Source organism: Ornithodoros turicata, chromosome 1 (genome assembly GCF_037126465.1).
Source record: "Ornithodoros turicata isolate Travis chromosome 1, ASM3712646v1, whole genome shotgun sequence".
NCBI lineage: Eukaryota > Metazoa > Arthropoda > Arachnida > Ixodida > Argasidae > Ornithodoros > Ornithodoros turicata.
Window position 1 is genome coordinate 223,535,363 of NC_088201.1, and position 25,989 is coordinate 223,561,351.

Genomic DNA, 25,989 nt, shown 5'->3' on the forward strand with positions numbered 1-25,989 from the left:
GTGAAACATTTCGGGACCCTTGTGAGTGAACCACATGCATGCTGTTGACCGAACAAAGCCAGAACACACAGCATGCATGTAGTCCACAACAAAGCCAAAAGGGAAAGAAAAGTATGTCAGAAAGAACAGAACGCTAGTCCCCTTTATGCCACACACAGCTTTCGCTTTCTCCTCTGCTTTAGTTGCATTGCGTTTGAAACTTTCTTCTGTCCTGACCTTTGGAAGGGGCTTTTCTAATGGGTAGACACGAGCAGTGCCTCTTCCCACTGCCACCTGCTCTCCCCGCGCATCACACCAGCCGCAGCCATTCCTTCCATTAAACTGACTCATATTCATTACAAGACACCTAGCAACGGAATCCAAAGAGCATGGTCCGGTGAACACTCGGGAATGCCTTCGATGCCCGTTGTTGTCAGTCGAGTCCATCCCATCAGAAGACAGCTTGTTCATCTGCTCTACAAAAGGCTTTAGAAAGCAGTTCATGTTCGGTTTACATGGCCCAAACCAGAGGCCGGCAAGAACTATCTGTTCAACTCGACACTTGAATGGCAGCTCATTCACACTCAGTTGTAGTGGCCAGATACTGAATCCAGAAGATTCAAAAACTGGACCGCCATCCGTGTTCCACGTAACACTAATGTCATCAAGTCCCATAGGGAGCCTTTTGTATGCAACACTTTCGGTGATGTCACTGATGTCAAAACTTGTCCCAGTGCTTCTTGTGGGTAGCCCATGTTGCTCCAGCAGATCCCGCAGTTGACAGTCGATGTTGAGCATTACAAAATATGAACTAGACTTCATTAGTTCTTTGATACTGTAGCTAGAATCACACTGAACACATGGCACAACATTGGGAGTGGTGTTGTCTTCCGCATCTCCTACTTGCAACAAATATGTTTGACAAGTGGGGCAATAGACATGAAAAGTACGGTTCTTTGTGCAGGCAGTGAACTGATTGTAGAATAAGTACTTCGATTGTGGGAGGACGGTTGTGTGAGGGACGTGGGCATCCACGAGTCCCAGGAGGCTTTCAGTCGCTTCTTTGGATGAGTGGTGCCGCAAACTGTGAGCCAAAATGAGCAGTAAGCTTTCTCGGCGTGTCACTTTCGAGTCACTGTAGAGTGGTTGATCCTGAAATCATAAACATGAATTAGAACCATAGATTGAGAAGTTACCCGTCAAAAAGAACTTGTTACGAGTTAAGTTAGCGTGAGAAAAATGTAACTAAGTTAATAACAAAGTTCTTAAGCCCAAAATGTAACTTGCAGTTACTGAGTTACTTAAAAAAAGAGAGTTACTGCCAGGTTACTTCGGACACAAAATAGCATTACGCAGGTGCAGTTGAGTTAGACCTTGAGTGGCCTGCGGAGGAGAGCAACACGCTTTGATCGTTTTCATTTATCTCCCACAGTAGACCTCTCGCTGTCTGTAAACAAATGACGTCTTTGTGTTCGACAGCGCCACAAGTTTGGTAGAGTTGAGCTACGCTCGAAGCTGGAGGTGAACAAGGTTCTCGGGCAAAGGCCTCTTCAAACGCTTTGCCTCTCATTCCCTGAGGGTGCACAATTGTACAGCTTGATTTCAATGGCAGCAGTTTCTTACTTCCTGAATATTAATACTGTCATTGATTATCACATTTTATGGAAAGAAATTTCTTGAAAGAACCGCAGAGAAAGCAAGAAAACATGTATACGTGATTGAAAAGCGAATTAAAAGTAACTTGGAACTGAAGTTCAGACTTCAGTTCAGACTTCAGTCCCCGAATTTGTCCCCGTACTTTGGTAAAGCTAGCTGAAAAAGAAACGGCTTCCTCTGAAAGCTACCGCAGTGAAAAACTACCGCAGTGAAAAACTACCGAGTTAAGTTGCAAGTTACTAAAAGAGGAACTTAGTTACAGTAACGAGTTACCTCGACCTCTGGTTAAAACGCATATCGCTTTTTCATAACTTTCAATCCTTAATATGCGCAATTCATAATGTGGCAGTGAGTGTTACTTACAAGCTCATCAGCCGTCTCTTCACGTGCTGGTTCTTCGTAGAACGATTCATCAGAAGAGTCGTCTGTCGGAGAATCGGCTGCATTGTCGTCTTCATCAGAATCACAGGGAGCGCAGGAGTCTGCTTCATCTTCGCTAGAGATTGCCGATGACTGTGTGCGACCACCTTCGGAGTAGCTATCTGCTACTACATTGTCATTGTCAGAAGCAAACGTTGGCAGATTAGATTCTTCGGTGTTCACGACCAGTTCACTTTCGTCACCAACATCTGCTCCAACAGCGTGCGGTATCCTCTCACAAGCAGTTGCGGCTCCTTCTGTTGATTCCTCCACGTAGCCAACGTTGTCTGAGTCTAACGTTTGCGGCCTCTGAAGTTTCGCCTTCTTCTCTCGACTCAGAGTTCGCATAGGACAAGGGGAGCGGAGGTCCCACAAGCTTTGGTTGTAGCGCTTTTTCGCCGACATGACGCAGATTATGCAGCGAAGAATGCAAGCCCATAACGGGAGAAACCGCACTCCTGTTGAAGTGCAGTTCGAAGCAAACATCTCCGAAAAAATGAAAATGCAGCCGACAATTCACTTGTTTCACACCATGCGCGATGTCCGCATAGCAATCAATCACGCACTGATGATGATGATAAATGCTAGACTCGCAGTTACCTGTGACATCGCGACAGCAATATTCTTTTTCGAACAAATTCTGTCCATAAGTACACAATACGTTTTCACTTTGTTAGAGAACGTACGCACATTTTAAATTATTTTGAGGAACTTTTACTGCGACCCGGACCACCGTATTCCGGACCTGTGTGGATACGTCTACAGTGTCATGCAATACCTCTTGTGTGTAAATATTTTTATTTTTTTCCTTTCAAAATATGTCTAACATAGATTATTTATCGTAATACCACACATATTTATTGATTTAGTTCTTGAACATGGCTTGAGCATTGTCCCCACCAGGGGGTGTCAGTATGCATTCATAGTATGTACGTATGCCAAGGCAATCCAAGGCCAACCATTTCTGCGTGGGATTTGTGAATGCGTCTGATGGTTGTGTTTGTTGGTTTCGAAATAGTTTTCATTTTCCACAGCACAGTTCTTCTCGCACTCTAAGCTTAATGTCGCATGTACTTGTCAAATGGCCGCGGCTTGCTCAGTGGGATGTATATCCCGTTAGAGTAATCGTGGACGCAGATTTGGGGAGGCAACTTGCAGCATATCCATCACACGTGGAGGCTCTGAGGGGTCAGAAAGTGCTTGTCAAATGGAAGGACGGTGTTCAAGCTTCTTCAGCTTACATTTTGGCTGTCGGTAAGTACATCTGGCATCGCAAATCTTCCACTTGTAACTTATTCTGCGCAGTATTTTTGTGTGAACTAAGTAAGCGTCCAAGTATGCGTCAGTTTCGCGACGCGTCTTCGTGTAATGTTGTTTGCTCTACGGTTACATGGGGTGTTGCTTAGGCATTATATTTTTTTCCCTTTTATCGCAGGTTCTGACACATCAATGGAGAAAAAACGTACGAGGATTGTCAAGGACCATTATCTGCATATGGATGGAACTGCAGCAGAAGGACCTGATGATGCCGCCAACGTAAGCTGATTAAAATAGTATATAAACGAAGACTATCGAAGCCGTTGGGAAAGTTTGTTGAGTGTTGTTTTGTGTAGGAGCCATGCTGTTCTCACGTGGCGGAGCTTGCCTCATTCCAGTCGCAGTTAGACGCTTTGCAAGCGGAAAACAAGGTTCTAACAGAAAAGCTCGAGAAGGCAGAAGAAGCCGGAGGTACGTTCGTCACTTGTAGAAAAAAAAAAACATGAGCAATTAAGTAACATGAGTAACAAGTAATTATGTAGGATTTTTTCTCATTCATAATATAGTTGCATGGAACTTGCTGCTATTTATAATGGGGTGGTATGAAGAAGTGTCAGCGCACAATAATTTTCGCCAGCTCCCTTTGACGTTATGGCGCTGGGTATTTTATACATTACGTTTGTACTTTGCCAGGTCCTTACAATATGCTAAAGAAGCTAAAGAGGATGATAGACACCACGCAAACATCTTCTCAAACAGTTGTCAGTGAGCCACAGGTAACTAGAAGTTATTACCTATCGCCTGCACAGCCTACAATGTCAAAGTCTGCCTATGAAATGATAAACCTACAGGCCCCTCCTTGGAACAGCAGTGCAACACAGTGTTCTGTAGTAAATTGAGGTTGCTGAGTTGACTGAGTTTCATCAGGTGAAGCAGACAAACTTTGTGCCTGCGCTTTCCCTTATCTTGAGGCCGTGCTATACAGGGTGTCCCAGAAAACGTGTCATTGAATTATAATTAAAAAACTACACCACCTAGAGTCATGCGGTCAATGGCATTTGTTCTTACTGGGTTTTTGCCACCTCCTCGTGTGAATGTCGTGTAACGTAAATTTAATTATGTAAATTTTTGCGAGCTTAAGTCGGAAGTTTGCCTAGTAAAGGTCACTTTTTTTACCCCACCAATGTGAAGAGCGTGTCTAATTTAGTCAAATTAATGATAATTGACAGGGATATTCAGAAGCTATCCATCGGAAAAAATAGCCGTACATCATGCTCTACGGAGGTCGCACAGAATAGCGCACGATGAATTTTTCAGCGCAATCTTTGTCAGTCCGACGAAAGGAGGTTGGAAACCCAGCCCTCCCCGACATCGCAGAAAGAGATAAAACAGGCACGGCTTATCATGTCCGACTTTCGGGGTGCGTTCCAAAACCTACTCGAGTCAACTCGGGAGTAGCGCTCTACCTCAAGCGCCGTTCCAAAACCGGGTCGAGTAACTCGATGACGTCACTACCCGCGTTCCAAAACAAGGTAGAGTAAGGAGAGAGTTAACTCGATTCAACTCTCCTCCGAAGGCCGGTCAGTGAAGGTTCGCCCGAGTAATGACGTCATGCTTTTGTCGTCTGCTGTTTTCCGCGAAAGCGCGGCATCGAAACCAGCTGAACGTGTGGTTGTCAAAAAGCCTCGACCTCCACGACGGGTTATCAATACACAACTGGACACCGAAATGGCAACACTCTTCCAATGCGGATTGTGCGACATGGTTTTTGAGGACCAGGCGAACGCCCAAAGACATGCGAGCCGGATACATTTCCCAGGAAAAAGTGAGTCTCGCTGGTGCGCTTTTCTATTTTGTCTCCATGTACGTTGCTTTTTTATTACCTATTTAGCATATGTTCACTAACAGCTGCCCTGCAATGTTTATTTCTTTCACTGCCTTGTAGTCACGTGGTCCTTGTAAAGGCGGAGCTCTATGTGAAACGTTCAAAACTATATTAGGAGCAAGGGCTATTACTGTCCAGCATTATTATTATCATTACTTTTGTGTGCGTGTGTTGGAAATGGGATTTTAAATGAAATTTTACTTTTCTTCCTTTACCTTCACAGTTGTAAGATGGTTTGTCGGTACGTTCGTGTGAACAGGTTTCAGATAAAATATGTACTACCATAGGCGCAGGCTAGCTGGTGGATAAATGCTTGAGTGGAACTTGGCTAAATTCTGAGCTGTGGAAGGAAGAGACAACACGACAGAACTCTGTCACGAATTTCCCGTCTTTTCGCCTAAGCTCAGACTTCTAAATGAAGCATGAGGCGTTTGCGCGCTCCGCGATACGTGTGCTATCAGAACCGCTTCATCGCGCTCTGATTACATCCCAAGCAGCACGATGTACTGAAAGTCGAGTGCAATGGGGGTGGACGGTATGTGTCTTATCAACTTTATTTAGTTTCACGAGTCTGTTCAAGGCCTTCCACCTACCCCTCCACCCCTATTGCACTTGACTTTCAGTACATTGTGCTGCCTGGGATGTTTTGTTTCAGCCGTTCAGCTCACATTCGACTCCGACGCCGCTGACCTTTCCGTGACCCCAACCACGTCCGCACCACTACCTCAGTTCCAGGATTCCAACCAGCAGCTTCCACCTTTTGTATTTTTCATCTTCTGTCGTCATGGTTTTACCATTTCTCTTTTTTTATTTCTTTTGACTACGAAATGCAACGGGATGTATCCACTTTATGCATTTGGGGTAGCTAATGGCACGTGAAAACTCCCATCCCACAAAAAAATAACAAATAAATCACGACAATGTCAGTTGCTTTTCCCTTTCATTCTCCAATAGAGGGGCTTAAGAATAATTCTGCAGTGTCTTGGAAGAAATAGTACCAGACAAGGAATCTCTGAATGTAACTGCAACAAGTAACTATACATACACAAAGTGCTGAAAAAGCCAAATGCCCACTGGGCCGACAAGACAGAGTGCAACTATGTCTGACGGGGCATGGTGACTCCCGTAAACAGCTCACAATACATTCCCAGTCGTCGTTATCGTCGTGTCTGTAAAATAAACCTGACGCGCGCGAGATGAGAGCGGTGATGACACCGGCCTCCATCTTAACTCGGTCGGTGTCCCCCATGCGTTCCCAAAGCTACTCGACCGGGTGCGTACTCTGTGGTCACATGGTACAACTCGGTCATGTGACCTACTCGACTCGAGGGTTTGTTTTGGAACGCACCCTCGCTGTGATAATGCTTTCCCTCTCCCAATTTTAGGAACTGTTACTTTTTCTACTATCACTCTGTGGGCTGGCTTCGGAACCTCCTTTCGTCGCACTGCGAGCGATTGCGCTCAAAAACTCATCGCGCGCTATGGTCCGGTGCTCCGAAAAGCATGATATTCGGCTATTTTTTCCGATGGGATAGCTCGTGAGTATCACTGTGAATTATCATGAATTTGAGTGAATTCGGCACGCTCTTCATATTGGTAGGGTAAAAAAGTGACCTGCACTTGGCAAATTTCCGAGTTCAGTTCGCAAATATTTACATAATTAAACTTGGAGTACATGACATTCACATTAGGAGGTGGCAAAAACCTAATAAGAACAAATGCTGTTGACCGCATGATTCTAGGTGGCGTAGTTTTTTTATTATAATTCAATGACACGTTTTCTGGGACACCCTGTATGTTTCGTGTGTACAGGATAGCAACTATGGCTCTACTGTCAAGGGGATAGCATAGTGAAATTCAGCAACCTCAGTTACACAGAAGCAGGGACAGAGCCAGGATTTTTCTGAGAGGGGGTTCCAGCTTTGGCAGCATGGTACAGGTCCCGACAAAAGTTTACGGAACACGCGAGCGGTGTATTTTCTCCTCGGTACGACACCCTAGCGGCAAGCGGAAGCTTGCGAAATCGGACCAGTTCGCTGCCTCGGAGGGGTGGACGGCTGCGCTCTTAGCGACACACAGCGGTAGTTTCGGTATGATTATTGTTGTATGTGCCCGCAAAGTGAGTTGGATTCTACTATTGTGCTCGCCTACGACATGTGATTCAACGATTTTTGAGACAGGGAGCTCGCCGCTATCATCGTGATAACAAAGATGAATCATAGTGGCAACACTTTACGGTGTACTGCTTTTAATGGAAAGGCGTGATATGTAGACAAGAGAAAGAAAGGTATCTTGTGAACAGTTGCTTTATTATGGACGACGCGTGACGAGCTGATAAACAATTGACGCTGACATTGATAATTGATTGATTGATGACGTTGAGTCACAAGCTGTTGACGAGCACAACAGTTAAACCCAACTCACTTCGCGGGCACACACAACAGTAATGATACCGAAACTACCGCTATGTGTCGCTAAGAGCGCAGTCGTCCACCCCTCTGAGGCAGTGAACTGGTCTGATTTCGCCAGCTTCCGCTTGCCGCTAGGGTGTCGTACCGAGGAGAAAATACACCGCTCGCGTGTTCCGTAAACTTCTGTCGGGACATGTACAAACACTACGTAAATACATAAATTGAGGAGAGGATCAGGACATCCTGACCTCCCCGCCCCCCTTTGAGATCTGCCCGTGCCCACAAGACCACCTAGAGAACCACCAAGAAACGTAATCTCCCTTTGCTTAATGTCTGGAAGGTGTGCTGTATTGCACACCTTCAAACATGGGAAATTGGTCCAAGGGTAAAGCAGTAATGATCATCTGCACAAGCAGCAACGTGGTGACTTCGTTTGTTCCCACAGGTCTTTGAAACCCTTGAATACCCTAGATTTGAAAATATCATTTTCAAGGCCTTGAAAACCCTGACATTTTACCACAGTCATTGAAGACTCTTGAATTTGCTTCGTTTTCTTGTTTCGGCGGATCTGCAGTCCAAATTCTGCTTATCCTATGTCAGAACCATAGTTCGAAATCATCCAGAGTTCGAAATCACAGGAATTAGCACGTATTGTAATAGCAATGAGCAGCGGAAACTAGAAGTGTGAGCAGTGAACGGTATCCTCCGTTATATTCATTTGCCTTCTTCTGTGTTTTCTCAATTAAGTTTGTGAACTGACTACTATCTTTCATTTACGCTAAGGTCCCTGCCCAAGGCACTACATAATACAGAGGACTGAGATGGTGCGGTGCCGACTACTTCGTTGAATGCAACAGTTCCCATGCACCTATTCTGTCGTGTGCTAAATGAAGCTTTTAAATATTTTTTGTGAAATATGCAACTGCCATAATCCTTACATCCCATGCAGAGTAATGGCTCAGGCTTCACTGGCCCTTGAAAAAACCCTTGATATGTTTTTTTTAATTCAGTGGGAGTCGTGGAAGCCCTTTATTGACTTTTAGAACAAGCTTATGTATTCTACTATTCTTGCTACTCATGACCTGTGCTTGCATAGAGGCCATTGATGTAGTATGGCACTCACTGCCTGCGTCAAACGTTTAGTTGCAGTTAGACCTCATGAATGAGACTCAGATCTACCACTGTTGTCCAGCGATAAATCCAGCTGTTGTATGCTGGATGAGCCTGGGATATTGGGACCTTTTCTGTGTAAATCAACAGTGTCTTTTACAGATTCTAAATTCGCTTGTAGTGCAGCCTCAATGTATGAAACAAAGCCAATGTGTAGTGGACATGTTGCCATGTTTTCGCAATGGGGTGAATGAGGTCATATTTCCATGGATCTTCCAGGTGGACATTGGTGGTGGGGTGCTCGTTGGCAGCACGCACCTGACCTACCTCAAGAGTCGCTGTGCGGGCCAGCCAACCAAGTTCGCAAGGGCCCTCCTGCGTGTGCTCTTCACAGTGGAAGAACTAAAAGGCAAATCCCTATTTGGCGTTGCCTCAAATGCGCACAAAGATAAGCCGGCAAAGGAGGCATTGGACTCAACCAGGGTCAATGCACTAATTTGTGAGTATGCTTTAATATGACAATGAAAAAATGGCTAGGAAGCAAGCGAGCTTGTGAAGATGATGCATAATGTAAAAACCCCGAGACTAGGGAACACGAAGGGACAGACACAACACAAAGTCTCAAACGCAGCTGAAAATTTTAGGTCACAAAACAAGAAATATATACAAACAGAAGGGAAGGGAACACCAGTTGTGAACAAAATAGGAGGTCATTTCGGGGGAACGAGCAGTCTGTTCAAGGCCGGACCGAGGATTACGGAAGGTTTGCTGACACAGCTCCCACAAGAAGTTATGAAATGTGAAATGTGTGTTATGAAATCTCAAAATTCAGTGAGGGTCCACTTCGGATGCCTATACAATTGTTTCATCCCATAGAGGGAAGCAATCTGAGCATTCTTCCAAATGTTTTGCAATTTCAGAGTTTAAAGCTTTATTTACTTTTAAAGAATGCTCTCTCGAACAATCATTTAAGCAACGGTTTGTCTGACCAGTATAATAGAAACCACAAGGTAGGGGGATCTGGTAAACAACGTTTGAAGAACAGGGGACAAATTTATTCCAGTGATTCTTGCAAAAAAACTTCAGGTTTGGCGAAAGGCGTGAGGCAGTCAAGACGGAAGTTCTTGAAAACGATGTTGATTTGAAACTTCTTCGCAACGGCTAACAAGTTGTGAGACACTTTGTGAAAGAAGGGTAAAACCACCCGTTTGGGGACAGAGGGCTTAGTTTCAGGTGAACCAGGAAGCAAGGTGTTTACCAAAACATTTAAAGCACCCAGTAACATGTGATGGGGGTAACCAGCATAATTCAAACGGAGAAGCTGACTTTCCACAGAGGGAATGATATGATGACAACAAGATTTTTTTACGGCATTTGATAGAATACCTGTGATCAAACCCCGTTTTACAGTTTTAGAATGACAACTTGAAGCGGGCAAAATGGGTTTAGCTTGAGATTTGCCGTAAGACCAACAAAGAGCTGTTATATTGGCCAGACAAAATGTTGCTTAAATGATCGTTTGAGAGAGCATTCTTTAAAAGTAAAAAATAAAGCTTCAAACTCTGAAATTGCAAAACATTTGGAAGAATGCTCAGATTGCTTCCCTCTATGGGATGAAACAATTGTAAAGGCATCCGAAGTGGACCCTCACAGAATTTTGAGAGAGACACATTTCATAACTTCTTGTGGGAACAGTGTCAGCAAACCTTCCGTAATCCTCGGTCCGGCCTTGAACAGACTGCTCGTTCCCCCGAAATGACCTCCTATTTTGTCCTCAACTGGTTGTTCCCTTCCCTTGTGTTCGTATATATTTCTTGTTTTGTGAAGTAAAATTTTCAGCTGTGTTTGAGACTTCGTGTTGTGTCTGTCCCTTCGTGTTCCCTAGTCACGGGATTTTTACATTATGCATGCTTTAATATGTCACAGAAACCGGTTAACTCATCACATTGAATGATATATTCATTGACACATACCGTATACATCCACATACCATACCATATAATCTTTCCCTTCTCTGTTTTACTTTGTATTAAGCATATCCCCCATCATAGCCAGTCATAAGCATAGATACAAATATGGCAGAAGCCATCCATGCAACCAGATCCAAAGCACTTAGGAACATGCGATACATCACAGGGATAAACTAGTTCTGTAATTGTACTTACTTCCATCTGGGGGAGTGTCTTGGAAAAGTTTCACAAATACTTTGCTTCCCTGACACCTTCTAAAGCACTGTCATTGAACTGGAATATGGCGGAGGCTATACAACACCTGCGAACCTCCCCTAGAATTAGGCTGAGCCATTTGTTGCCCCCCCCCCCTCTTAGTTTCCATAAGCAGGAAGCCACTAGTCAGCTCTTCTTAGGCAGTGAACTGTGTTGGTGGCTGTATGTATGTTTTCTTACACCGTATGCTACAGATTCAACATGCAGTATATTTATTTTTAGCCTTTACAGAATTTTTATAAAGAAGCTATGACAGCCGCATAAATGTTCTTTTGCAGTTGAGTTCCACAGCCATGCAGATACCTTCACGCAGAAGGTGTGCAATTACAAAATGACTAATTGCTTAAAAATAATTAACCTTTCAGATTGGGAGATTTGGAGTAATCCGAGATGGCAGATTTAGAGACTGTCCTAGTTGCAAGCAATTGCACATTTGAGGAATCCTAAAACATGCATGCGGGTTAAGACATGCACCTGCGAATTGTGATATGCAAATGAACCGAAACTGCTCAACACGGAATAGGGGGAGTACAGTGTTCACTTGTAATCGGGGTCATATGATATGGAGCGGTGGAGTTGATTGGAGTAGGTGCCACTCAGCTGGGCACATAACTGCCTTCTGGCCCAGAGAATTAAGCTTCGATCGGTGAGGCCGATACGCTCCTCAGATGCACGTTTTCGGTTTCGGCTGATTTGCATGCCAAAATTCGGGGACTGATGCTTTAACGCACGTGCATGTTCAGGATTTTTTTAACGTGGAACAGCGTTCAACGAGGGTAGTCTCTTAATCTGCTGTCTCACTTTTGCCCCAAATTTCCTAATTAGAAAGTTAATTAATAAATTTCAGGTAATTAGTCATCTCGTAGTTACACGCCCTCCTCCTGGATGTAGAACTCAACTGCAAAAACATCTATCCTGTTCTCATAGCTTCTATAAAAATTCTATAAAGGGTAACAACAAAAAGGTTGTGTGATATGGCCATGCTTTGAATATGATATGCTTGACAAAACTGAAAGTTGTAAGTGAACCCTCGTTAATACGACCCCCGATAATCTGATATACCCGCTTTACGACCATCCTCTTGGGAATCAATGCTGTGAAACCTTGCACATCCCCCCGTTAATATAACAATTCCGCATTATGACCAAAATTTTCGGGAACGACCATGGTCACTGAACGAGGGTCCACTATATTGTGCATTTGTCTCCTCCTGTGTCAAAGCACTCATGTGATATTTTTTGTTATGAAACGTTAAGCGCTTAATGGTGTTTCTGATTGTTCCAGCGTACACTGTGGCCACCTTCAACCTGCATGACGACAGCAAGGTGAAGAACAGCCTGTCGAGCCTGCTCGTCAGAGAATGTAAATAAATAAACAGATAAGCTGACCAAAATGTGTCATTATGCATTTCTTCTACGACAATGATGTCCTATAGACCATTGTCAATAGACATCATACACACAATTGCCAATAGAGAGTCTATTGACCATTGTCAATAGATTTTTAACGGTAGAGAGTCAATAAGAACTCGGTGGCCAATTCTGAGTAGACTTTCTATAGAAAGCTCATACAAAGCATATATACTTCCTACTGACTTCTTGTTGAATTATGCATATAGAGATTCTATAGGGTGCCAATAGATTTTTTTGTAAGGGAATAGTAAGGGGAGAAGCCAGTGGTTGCTTGACGAGCGGTGTTGTATGCGTAAGTAACATAGGGAAGGACGGCGTCCCAGTTTCGATGATCCGCCGTGACATACATCGAGATCATTTCGGCAATAGTCCGGTTGAGACGCTCTGTAAGCCCATTAGTTTGGGGATGGTAGGGCGTAGTGGTGCGGTGGACGGTGTTGCTGAGTTCCAGGACGTTGCGTACAGTCTCAGAGAGAAAAGAGGTCCCGCGATCGCTGACCAGCGTCCGTGGCGCACCGTGACGGAGAATAATTTGTTCAAGGAGAGAGGAGGCCACGTCGAAAGCTGTGCCGGTAGGAGTCGCTCTGGTTTCCGCATACCGTGTCATGTAGTCAACAGACACAACTATCCACTTTTTCCCAGCAGCCGATAGCGGAAAAGGGCTGAGCAGGTCTATTCCAATTCGCTGAAACGGAGCTTCAGCGGGTGCTACAGGATGTAGATATCCAGGGGGAGAGATCGTGGGTGGCTTCCTACGCTGACAAGGGGCGCAGGACTTCATGTAGTTCGATACCGAGCGATACATTCCGGTCCAGAAGAACCTATTGCGGATACGGCTGTACGTCTTGAAGATGCCAAGGTGACCGGCAGTGGGATCGTCATGACAGGCCGCGATGACGTCACGTTGGAGTGAACGGGGTACCACTAGCAACCATGGCGAGCCCTGTGGTTCGAGATTTTGGCGGTACAGAATGCCATCTTTAATTGCGAAGAGGTTGGATTGACGGCACGTCCCGGCGTTGGCAGGTGATAGCTTACGAAAGATTTCAGCAAGTGTACTGTCTTGGCGTTGCTGACGTGCGATACCAGAGAACTCCAGAGCCGCAACAATAGATGGTTGATCTGTGGTTGGTTGATGTTGATCTGTCGTGGGGGGGGGGGGTAGGTTTCGCGACAAGCTGTCCGCGTCCAAATGCCGCTTACCGGACTTATAAACGATGGTCGCGTCATAATCTTCGAGCTTTAGCGCCCAACGACCGAGCCGGCCTGTAGGATTCTTCATGTTTGCCAGCCAGCACAACGCATGGTGATCGGTGACTACATGGAATTGTCGACCATAAATGTAAGGACGGAACTTCGCTAGTGCCCACACAACGGCCAAGCATTCTTTCTCCGTGATGGAGTAGTTGCGTTCTGCAGAGGACAGAGTACGACTAGCGTAGGCGATGACCCGTTCGGCCCCGGACATGCGCTGGACTAGGACGGCTCCTAGCCCGTAGCCGCTCGCGTCGCTATGAACTTCCGTGTGAGCGTTTTCGTCAAAGTGTCCGAGGACTGGTGGAGAAGATAGCGCGGCCTTCAGCTTGTTGAATGAGTCGTCGTGCCGCGAACTCCAAACAAATGGCATGTTCTTTTTCAATAGCTGCTGTAGGGGCTCAGCGATATGAGCAAAGCCCTGAATGAAACGTCGAAAGTATGAGCAGAGTCCAAGAAACGATCGTAGGGACTTAAGCTTGTCGGGACAGGGGAAGTCTCTCACAGCAGCAATTTTGTCGGGATCAGGATGGATGCCATCCCTGTCAACAACGTGGCCCAATATCTTGATTCGTTGGCTTCCAAATGTGCACTTCTTTGCATTGAGTTGGAGCCCTGCCGCGCGGAAACATTCCAGAACAGCTCTTAGGCGAGAGATATGGTCATCGATGCTTGAGGAGAACACTACAACATCATCGAGGTAACAAAGACAGAAATTCCAACGAAAGGCACGAAAGAGCGTGTCCATCATCCGTTGAAATGTAGCAGGGGCATTACATAGGCCAAATGACATGACACGAAACTCGTAGAGACCATCTGGTGTCACGAACGCAGTCTTTTCACGATCCTGCTCGTCAACGGTGATCTGCCAATAGCCAGACCGAAGATCTATAGAAGAGAAGTACCGAGCACCGTGGAGAGAGTCGAGTGTGTCGTCGATGCGGGGAAGAGGATAGACGTCCTTAGTGGTGATCCTATTAAGCCTTCGGTAATCAACACAAAATCGCCAAGTTAAGTCTTTCTTCCAGACGAGGACTACAGGTGACGACCAAGGACTGTTCGATTCCTGTATTATGCCTTTGGTAAGCATGTCGCGCACATGGTCCTGGATGACACGACGCTCAGCCTGGGACACGCGATATGGTCGGCTATGAACTGGAGGCGAGTTTCCTGTTTGAATGGTGTGTTTCACGGACGTACAGCAACCGAGTGGCGCCCCGCTTGTGTCGAAGATGTCGGAGAATTCTGACAAGAGATCAACATACCGCCCTTTGTCGTGGGAAGATAGGTCCGAGGATACTCTCCCAGCCAAGTCAAGACTGCCGGGCAGACGTTGGGCCGTACAGTCGTGAAGTGTCTCCGGCGCAGAAGGCACCAGCGCGGAGAGCGAGAGATCGCCAAATGAGAAGGTCCCGATGCGAGTCCCCGATGCAATGACACGATCTTCGCGAGAAGGATTCGTCACCCAAACAGTACTGTGGCCGTCCTCAAACGTGAGCAGTGAGCATGGGGAGCAAAGAGACGTCTGCAGGAGAAGATCCGTTTTGTAGGAGAACATCCCTTCCACACATGGCAGGGTAGTTTTGATTTCCACTTGTACGGCCATCATCGTATCAGCCGGAATTCTGGACGTCTTCAACACAGATACGGGGATTTCATCCGAATCAACTGCGGCTTCGTCACTGAGCGTATCTACGGCAAGATCCAGTACATTTCGCGAACAGTCGATGACAGCCTTAGAAGTACTCAGGAAATCCCAGCCGAGGACGATGTCGCAGATGCAGCGCGGCAGCACCAGAAACTTGATTGCATAAAGTTCATTTGCAATAGTTACCCTTGCAGTACAATATCCCAGCGGTTGAACGGCACTGTTGTCGCCAAGTTGCACACAATGGCCTTCAGTGATAGGAGTCAATGCCTTTCGCATGCGTCGCCGCAGAGATTCTGAAATACAGGACACCGTAGCACCAGTGTCAACAAGTCCTTCTAGTCTACAAGAGTCAAAATTTAGAGTAACGTAATTTGTAACACTTGGAGGGCTTTTGGACAATCTTGAGTTCGCAACCTGACCCTCAACAGTATCGCAGGCTGCGGCGCTCAGTTTGGAGCCGCATACGACTTTGGCGCTGTTTGGTGTAAGGGAGATCTAGACCGGCGTCGAGGGTGGGGAGATGGTGACCGTGTCATCCTGCTTCTTGCTTGTTCCCCGTACCACGAGGTCTCGCTGAAATCATCAGCCCCAAAACGATCGCTCCCGAACGGCTTCTGCTCCCATTCCGTACTTGGCGCTGAATCATAGTAAGTAGGGAATCGCTGGCTGTAGTACCTCCTAGGGGGAGTCCCAAAACGCTGCCTTCTCAAGTCTTGTTGGCGGCGGATGCAGTAACGGGCGATGTGGCCGGGTGTGTGACAATAAAAAGAAACTGGAGGAGCGCTGTAGCGAGGCCGCCGGGCCCGAGTAGACAGGGCCCGAGTAGCGACGCGGTGGCAGCCGCGCCACAAGTGGTGCCGTGACCACTCCTGAAGGCTGGGGGATTTCAAGCGCACGTGGTTGCGAAACAGGAGGAGAGCCACAGACGTGGGCGTACGTCCTAGGTAAAGCAGCAACGTGTGAAGACAGAGTTTGTAATTCATCTTGTACCAGGCGACGCACTGCCATGTCGTCACAGGTTCCCGCAGAACGAGGCTGAAATGGAGTGTCCGTGCCCAGGTCGTGACCGAGGGCCGCAAACTCTTCTCGAACAATCTTCCGAACAAGTATGGACAGTGACTCCGCATCGAAGTCGTTACTCGGAAACCGCGTTGTGCTTCCCAGTGCTACACCAGGAACTGAGGCGTAGACCCGATGACCGCGCAAGTCCTCCAATCGTCTGCACGCTTGGCCGAGTTGGCCTACAGATGTAAAAACTTGCGAAGCAATGCCGCTAAACAAATGCTCCGCCAGACCCTTCAGCAGATGGTGGATCTTGTCAGGTTCCGGCATTTTGGGATCCACTCGACGGCAGAGGAAGAGCACGTCCTCCATATAAGTGGTGAAAGCTTCCTGGAATCCTTGTTGGCGCGTGCTCAACTTTCGGATAGCATCTTGCTTCCGCTCTTCTGTCCTGCCGAAAGCGTTTGTAATAGCAGTCTTAAAAGTGTCCCAGGTGGGAAGGGACGATTCGTTGTTTTCGAACCATTGTAGCGCGGTAGATGTTAGGTAGAAAACGCGCGGACTATCCCTGCTATCCCTGCTACCTCTCTACTATCCCTGCGCTACTATCCCTGCTACCTCTCGCACCGTTAGACGTCGCTACCCTGCATCTCCACCAAATGTTAGGTTGTGGAAGAAGGACGAGTACAGCCGGTGAGCTTGGGTGCAAACGGCAAAAAGGAAGGTTTTAATATATCGCGCGCATACAGCGCCTGGTTGAACCAACCATCTTCTTCCTCACAATATCTACTTATACCAGTGTGTCGGTGAGACTTCACCATGTCTTACACTGACACACATACACATACGTACAGCTTTTTTGTTTTTCGTTTTTACATTCCAAATGCTAACGCATCAAAATATGTAAAGTTGACAGCACGAATTCACTATGTCGTCTCAAAACCGATAACATTGTAAATTCCTGACGTAACCTGCTCGCTTCAGAAGCGTGTGCGGATAAACGTTTGTCCATTGAATGCGCAACACCCAGCAAGCATGTACTTCCTATTGCGGCCATTACAATATTCCACGAGTAATGTGATTACGGAAGTACACTTACTGATTTCATGCATCGGCACAGTTTTACAATGAATGGGGTAGAAGTGCCGTTCCACTCTGGGTTTGACCTACTCTACCCTCTGGTCGAAATGGAGGGGTAGAACTCATTCTACCTCTCACTTGCTACCTCAACGGAGCTAAAGATTTAGGACAACACACTTCTACCGAACAAGGCCGGACGCTTCTGAAGAGAGACGAGCTTGTATTGGCGCTGTTCTTTATTCAGTTCATTCCATTTTCGGACATAATCCGAGGCCCTGGCAGATTTTCAGGAAGAAGTCACTGAAGCCGCTTCGCGATTGTAGCTCCTGGGCCAGCGCCACTCCTGCAGGAGATGCACATCGTGAAGATTTTGAAGCAAGGACAAGGAACATAGATGCACTAGTGTAATCACCAGTTGTAATCAAATCACCGTCACAAATTACCTGTTTGTAATCACCAGTTGTAAACATGTACCAGTTGCAATCAAACCGCAACTGATTAACACACCGCAAATGCGGTGTCAATATTCAGAACAGCGAGATGATCTCTAGGCAGTGTAGAGAGGAGTGGAGCAACTACACTCTAAGAAAAAAAAAAAGAGTAAAACGGGGAGTAATTGCAGCTTCTACTCCCCTAGTCTGCAATTACTCCCAATTTTAGTCCCCCAACCCGACATTTAGTCCCGATATCTACTCCCCAGGGCAGCAAATTGTCACTGAACTTCGCGAATGGTCTCCTGAATGCAACCGTCTACGAAAATATGCGCCCTTTGTCAATTTGAACGACAACAGGCTGTGTAACTCAGACAACGTAGCAATTTTCCAGCCACACAGTTTAAGAAACAGTTAGCGCATTTTTCTTCGCAAATTGTACCTATATATGGCGCAAGATTTGATATCACTCGATATATCACGATTGACGGTTTCCGTCAAAGTATTTTCATGCATGCAGACGGATTATGTACCTGGGACACTTACAACAGCACGTCAAATGCAGCATCCACTCTGTGACATTCATTTAGTCCCGTGCATTTACTCCCGAACGATGCTATTTTTTGTGGCTATGCATTTAGTCCCCAAAAGGAGTAAAAGTACTCTTTTTTTTTTCTTAGAGTATAGTGGAGGCGGAAAGTTGAGCAGAGTTTCGATATCTTCGTACTTTCTTTATAAAGCAGTTTTTTTTTTTTTTTTCAAATGATATTTTAAAAGGAGAAGTATGTGTTTTTCAAACTGTCACTTCGTTTCGCCATGTAATCCAATCACACATTGTGATGCAGAATGATTATTACTTGCCAGTGAAGCAAAACAATATTAAAAAAAAGCACTACAACCATGCATTAAGAGAACTGAAGTGACAACTGACCAAGTCATCGTGTTGCCGGTCGCAATGTCATAACGTGTGAGTGTCTTTGCATTTTTAATGTCTCACGTCTCTCAACAATTTTTTTTTGCACCACATCACTTTTTTTGGTAAAATGTCTGACTGGGACTGTTGATGCTTGATCCCGCTAAGAGCGCTAAAATGATGGTGATAATAGGAAGACCCCCCCTCCTATATTGCGCTATCAGTTTTAGTTCTCTTACTGTGATTTTAGCGCTTTTATTAGGGTGCATGTTACGAGGAGATACCTTTTTGTTATCTTTTGTATGGAGTCAAAGTTTGAGTATTTGAGTGCGCGATGGGAAAGTACTGGAAAAAAGCGCATTAAGCGCACTGCAAAGTACACGAATCGAAATGTACTTAACGTAAAGTAAAAGTACTGAGAAATATAATCGAAATACTACGTGAGTAGTTGGTTCTTCTCCATCCCCGGCTTGGAGAAACGTCTGTTGCACGTTCGCTCTCGAGTCGCTGCAGATTAAGCCCTCAGGGTCTTTCTTTCGGGAGCATAAAAGGGCCGAAATAAAAGAAATAAAAATACGGGAGAACAGCGAAAATAAATATGAACTAAAATTTAGCATTTACATCGTGTACAGCGACTGGTACGCGGCTGCTGATCACGTCTTAGCTCACCTTACCTTACGCCTTATCTTACCTCACACACCTTTATCTGTTGACTTCTCATGTTTGGGACGTACCAGATCTCGCGACTTATGTTATGTTGACCTATGTAATGCTAGTTCTCCTATTTCGCGTTTACAAGGTCAGCATAATGTGCATGGCAAACAGCATGACATTTCCTTTTGTGTGTGTGTGTGTGTGTGTGTGTGTGTGTGTGTGTGTGTGTGTGTGTGTGTGTGTGCAATTTGCGGAGGCGGTGACGTTGTGTCTGACATATACGTTATGTAAAAAAAAGTGAAATAGACATTTTATTTAGTGCGCTATTTAGTCCTTTAGTTTCTTTTAGCTTTTTTAGCTTTAGTCCGCTATTTATGCCACGGCCGTCGGCGGGCATGGCTAAATAAAAAAAAAGAAAAGAAAACACAGTGTCGGTTGTACGAACAGAAAGCAAAACGGTTGTACAAGTAACAAGGGCCGACGTCTGACCCCAGGTCGTTCAAGCGATCATGCTTTGATGGAAAGTAATTGTTCTGAGGGTGGTTCTGAACATACAAAGGGAGTTCCGTCAGTCAAATGAGGCTCCCAGTCAAGTCGTCAGAACGGGGATGCCAGCGTGGTCGAATTGGTCGAGGCGCAGAGCGATAGTCGAGAGATGCCTGGTTCAAATCCTGCCGCTGTCTGGCTCTCCTCATAACTGCTATATTCCAAGTGATCATGCTTTATTTCAAGGCGTTGTTCATTGCGGGTATTTTTATGAGTACAGGTCGTGACATTGATGGGGGGGGGGGGACGATTTAACCTACAGCGTTGTCTGCTTGATTATCCCTTCTAGAGTTACGTTCAAAGCAGATAGGGACGTCCCGACTCTCTTACAAAAATGGCGACATAGGGCGTTCACATCGTGTGAGAAAGTGCGGTTTTTAATTTTGTAATAAGTTAAGGACGGATATAGTGGGGCTATAAAATCCAGAGATTGAGAAGTTACTCGTGAAAAAGAACTCGTTACAAGTTACCGTGTGCAAAATGTAACTAAGTTAATAACGAAGTTCTTCAGCCTGAAATGTATCTCGCAGTTACTGAGTTACTTAAAAAAAAAGAACGAGTTACTTCCAAGTTACTTCGGACACAAAATAGCATTACGCAGGTGCAGCGCGCGTGGGCAGTTGAGTTAGACCTTGAGTTGCCTGCGGAGGAGTGCAACACGCTTAGAACGTTTTCGTTTATGTCCAACAATAGACCTCTCCCTGTTTGTAAAAAAAAAAAAAAAAAAAAAACGGCAGCGCCGCAAATTAGATAGAATCGAACTACGCTCGAAGCTAGAGGTGAACAAGGTCGCGCCCGAAAGCCACGGTCTCGAGGGGATTACAATATGGTACCTTAAAGGGACGCGACCCTCGGTCCTGCTTTGCTTTCAGTGGGAGGCAGCGAACAAGTGCCCGTTCGTGGAACCGAGCCCTCTCCTTCCGATCTGTTTCGGTTTCAGTCTGTCTACCAATGTCATGATGACGTTTCTCTGGTAGAGGTCTATTCGAACGCTTTGCATCTTACTCCCTGTGGGCGCACAATGGTTCAGCTTCATTTCAATGGTAGCGGTTCTTACTTCCTGAATAGAATACTGTCATTGATTGCATATCACGTTTTATGGCATAAAATGCCACGAAAGAACCGGAGAAAAAGCAAGAAAATATGTGGATGTGAGTGAATAGCGAGTTAAAAGTAACTTGGAACTTAACTTAAGTTACTTTGGCAAAGTTACCTGAAAAAAGAACGAGTTCCTCTGGAAGTTACCACGGCGCAAAAGTACCGAGTTAAGTTACAAGTTACCAAAAAAAGAAACTTAGTTACAGTGACGAGTTACTTGTAACGAGTTACCTCGAACTCTGATAAAATCACGGTGCTCGTGTAGGCCATTCATCTTTGACGAGAATTTCGATGTCTGCCGTGTCAGCAGAATTTTTATGTTTTTTTTTTTGTTTTGTTGTTGTTGTTGGGAGCGGAAGCTATACTGTAGATTATACCTGCGAACCCTGCATGCTTTTGTCGAGTTACGTACCAGAACGGCCCTGGCCTGAAGGACTTCTGAAAAAAAAAAAAAAAAACATGTACATTTTAGGACAGCTCCTTGAAAATTATATCAGAACTGCAACACTTACATTTCAAGTTCTAGAACTACAGAGTTCGCTAAGATAAACGGGTTTGTAATGGAGATGAAGTAAAGAAAAACAGTACCCGGAAGCTAAAGTAGATCTTAGAGGACGTATTATGCACCAAAAATTTATACCGATACTGCCACGTGGTGCGTTTCTCAGCGGATAACGCAAGGATATTGAAAAACCGCCGCTGCCTTAACCTCTCCAATCGGCTATACCTGTGTCTCAGCTCCTTCCCTCAGATGGCGACACGGTCGAACGCGACGTAGGAGACGCTATCGAAACCGAGTGAACAAGTTGAACGGAACTGGAATATCATCTGCAACGATGCGCTCGACGACCGTGTTGCCATCTGACGGAAGGAGCTGAAACACAGGTATAGGCGATTGGGTAAAGCAGCACGCATATCATTTTATACTGCTGGCTCATTTGAGGACTTGTGAGTTTCTGCTTCATTATAACCACGAAATAACTAAAAAATAAGAGGAACAGTCCTACTGTCATATACCATGCCGAATATCCAGCTATTCTTTACACGCTTGCAGGCTGTGTGGTACCATAGGTAACACCGTGTGAGAGTGAGGGAGAACGAGGAAGCATTTTTATCTTTGAGTCTCACGTCACGCAAAGAACAGGCTTGTGTGTAATTATTAACGGCTTGTACGGTGATTTTTATGGGATTATTTAAGACACTGGAGCGTACAGTGACATTGCAGGACTTACCTAGGGGGATAGTCGTCCGGCCAGTGCTCGTCATTGGCAGGGAGGCCTGTTCGGAAGCGAAAAAAAAAAACGCACATCTTACTGTAATGCGTTAAACCAAGATACTATCGTTCATCTGATTGTGAGTTTTCTGTGAAATTGTGAGCCCTATCTCATTACAAAATTTCCTTCTTTACAACCATGGGGATTAAACGTACGTGTAGAGATGCGAAGTCCCGCAAAAAAACAGGAAATTTTGGAGAAAAAGCTGTTTCTTCCGTTTCTTTTCTCCTCGGCTCCGGAAAAATAGCCCGAAATTTCCTGGCGGAAAAATTCAAAAATGTCAAATTTCGCGCCTTTGATGCGTTCGAACCCGCCAACAGTGCCAATAATCACAAATTTAGAGCTCCGTCTGGCTGCTTCAAGCGATCGCCATCGCGTTTACATAATATCGGAGTGGACGGATTGTTCTAATTACATGTCGCTAAGTAGACAGCAGTCTCATGGGATGATCTGCTCTGCATTTATGCCTAGAGGGTGAACACTACTAAAGTTTCTGGCTCATTGTATGCTGTGGCTTGGCCGGCAATGCTTCGACTCAGCAGTAACCGCGTTTGTTTCCTTTTTTTTCTTCAATTTTCCGAAAAGAAACAGCGCGACGATCGCACTGAAAAATCGCGCTCTATGTGGTTTAGCGTAAAGTGTTGTGATGACCGCAGCCTGATGAAAATTGGACGCACGATGAGGATCCTGCGCCAGAGGCAGCGGGAATATAAGTTTTATAAGTGTGTTGAGATAAAGTGGTGAAGGTTCACGGTAGCATGGTGGAAGGTGTTCAATGACCAGCCAGGTTGCATGGTCAAGGTGAACTGAGAAATGTTCCTTCTAGCGCTGGGTAGCGCTGTCACATATGGCGCACCGAAGGATTGTGACGGATGATGTTGGTGCTACGAATGCATACCTGAGACAACAGTGACGATGATGAGAAGCAAGACGAGGCCAAATAACTTAATGGTTCAGCTTCTTCTGTAGGAGGGTAGTCGCAAAGCATGGTATTGTCAGCGCGAAAGACGTGAGCAATGAATAATGCAGACGACAAGCGTGCGTTTACGGTTGTGATATAAAACACGAGGATATACGCTCTAAAAGTAACCGAGCGTTCTGCGAATTTTCTCCTCTCCCTGTTAGTCCACCCGGAAAGCTCCATTGGCTACGGCGGCGCCCTCCCTCTTCCCTCTCGCTGCCTCCTCTCATGTGTAGAGGCGCACTTGTACAGCGTACATTCGTGCACTGTTATGCTAAATGTGTCTAAGAAATACCATTATGGCGTGGACGCTAATGTATTTGGCAAACCGGTTAAGGTATGAACATGACATGAAAGGAACACTCTTGGGAAAAAAATATTGCAGAAGACGAGGACGCTCTCTAACGTGTGGGGGTTACTTTGGTGCGGTGTGCCGTTTAAGGCTACCAAACTAAAGTTCGATTTAGAGTTGGAGAAAGGGAGTTTTGAGAAGCGTACAGGGACTTCTTGAAGGCTCTGTCATGGGGGGGGGGCGGTATTATGGAAATGTCGTGCTTTGCGGCGCATCATCATCCAGGAGGTAGGGTTTTTACATGGGAACACGGCCATATGGGGGCGGTCGCCTCCCCCCCCCTTAAATACGGCCCTGGAAGCGTACTTCTTTTGTTTTTACTTTGGATGGAGGGGAAGAGATTAGTAAGTAATGCATCGACTAGGCTTGTGACTAAAAGAGAGGGACTTTATAAGGTATTCCCTAAAACCGGAAAATAGCGGAAAATAATGGAAACAAGCGGAAGCGCAATGCCGTAGATACATAGAGCAACCGGTCACGCTTCCCGCTTATTTCTTGGAGCTGGTCGACACCGATGTGCGCCACGGTTGGCAGAGGCTCGAAAACTGAAGATTTTCAGAACTCGCAAGGCGTAAAAAGTAACATGATCCGAGAGGCGGGACTCTGCGTACAAAGTGCCAAGGAGTGTGGCGTACAAACCCTCACAGAGGCAAAGTTCTATCCCGTATGGTTTCTCAACTCCTTTAAGAGGACATTGGTGTCTCCTGGTCTGGATATACATAGTGCAAGAAGACGAAAGATTAAAGCGAGAAACTTACACGGCGTACGATGGAGGCTCAGTCGTTAGTCACGAGTATACGCCCAACCTTTGATCCTCTTATATCACTTCTTTTTTTCAAGTACAAATCTAAAACTGAACGACATCGTATATGTTCCTGGAGGAAGGCAACAAAAGCGCCAGGATGGCATTTATATGGAAGGTGTTTACCTGGAAGTGCAGCGGTAATGATGCATTCATCTCGCTTTTTTTTCCCTTGCATATATCGTGCTTTTCATTCAATGCACAAAGGTAGAAAATGCATCCAAGGGGTGAGCAGATGGTGAGGAAAGAACTTTACGACGCGCTTCGCTCATTTTCATTTTCAGTTCGCGAAATAATAGTTATCCATCGCATTCGTAAACAAGCACCGACGCTGTAACGAAGATCGTGACTGTACCCTGCGACTTTACTTCTTAAGGCCAGTCATGACACGGGATGAAAGACACGAATACATTGATGGGAAGGCGAAGTTGCTTTCAACGACCGCCTTTTTTTTTTTAGAGTTTAAGATAAGATAAGATAATATATTTTTTTTCTTAGAGTACTTGTTGCTGAAGGTCCCGATGCGTAAAACAGAGGTTGCGTAAGCGTGCGAAGTAAAAGCTAAAAGTTAGCATGTTTATTTAATTAGTGGGACCATGCGAATGAGGCGCTCACTACTCAGTTCATGGCCGATGCCCAAAGGATGATTACCAAAAAGAAATTTCTCAAATGGCGCCACCTGCTCACGAATTATTCAGCCGGGGGATTTTCGTGAAACATCCTGTATATACATACATACACAAATTAAAAATAGCCGAAACTCTGTAGTTGCACGTTGAGCATATGTTTGTAATTTGATCGTGCACTCCCAGCCGAAGAAATCTGTTTCGCTCTACTTGGAGCTCCTCAGCCCGGCGCAGGGAGGTGACAAGACCTTTGGTCGACGCTAACACTGTGCCTCGGCGAGGCACAAGTGCTCCACGGTGACGGCGCCACCTGTGGAGGCCGCAGTACAAGCCAGCAAGTACATATACAAATTAAAAATAGACGGAGGTCTGTAGCTGCACGTTGAGCGTATGTTTGTAATTTGGTAGTGCACTCCCAGCAGAGGACAGATGTTTCGCTGTAGTTGGAGCTCTTGTGCCCGACGCAGGGGAGTGACAAGGTCTTTGGTCAAACCTTAAAAGTGTGCCTCGGCGAGGCACCAGTGCTCAACGGTGACGGCGCCACCTGTGGAGGCCGCAGTACAAGCCAGCAAGTACATATACAAAACAAAAATAGACGAAGTGCTGTAGCTGCACGTTGAGCATATGTTTGTAATTTGGTAGTGCACTCCCAGCAGAGGACAGTTGTCTCGCTGTAGTTGGAGCTCTTGTGCCCGACGCAGGGAAGTCACAAGATCTTTGGTCGACGCTAACAGTGTGCCTCGGCGTAGCACCAGTGTTCCACGGTGACGGCGCCACCTGTGGAGGCCGCAGTGCAAGCCACCAAGTACATATACAACTAAAAAATAGACGATTGTCTGTAGCTGCACGTTGAGCATATGTTTATAATTTGGTAGTGCGCTCCCAGCAGAGGACAGTTGTTTCGCTGTAGTTGGAGCTCTTGTGCCCGACGCGGGGAAGTGACAAGACCTTTGGTCGACGCTAACAGTGTGCCTCGGCGAGGCACCAGTG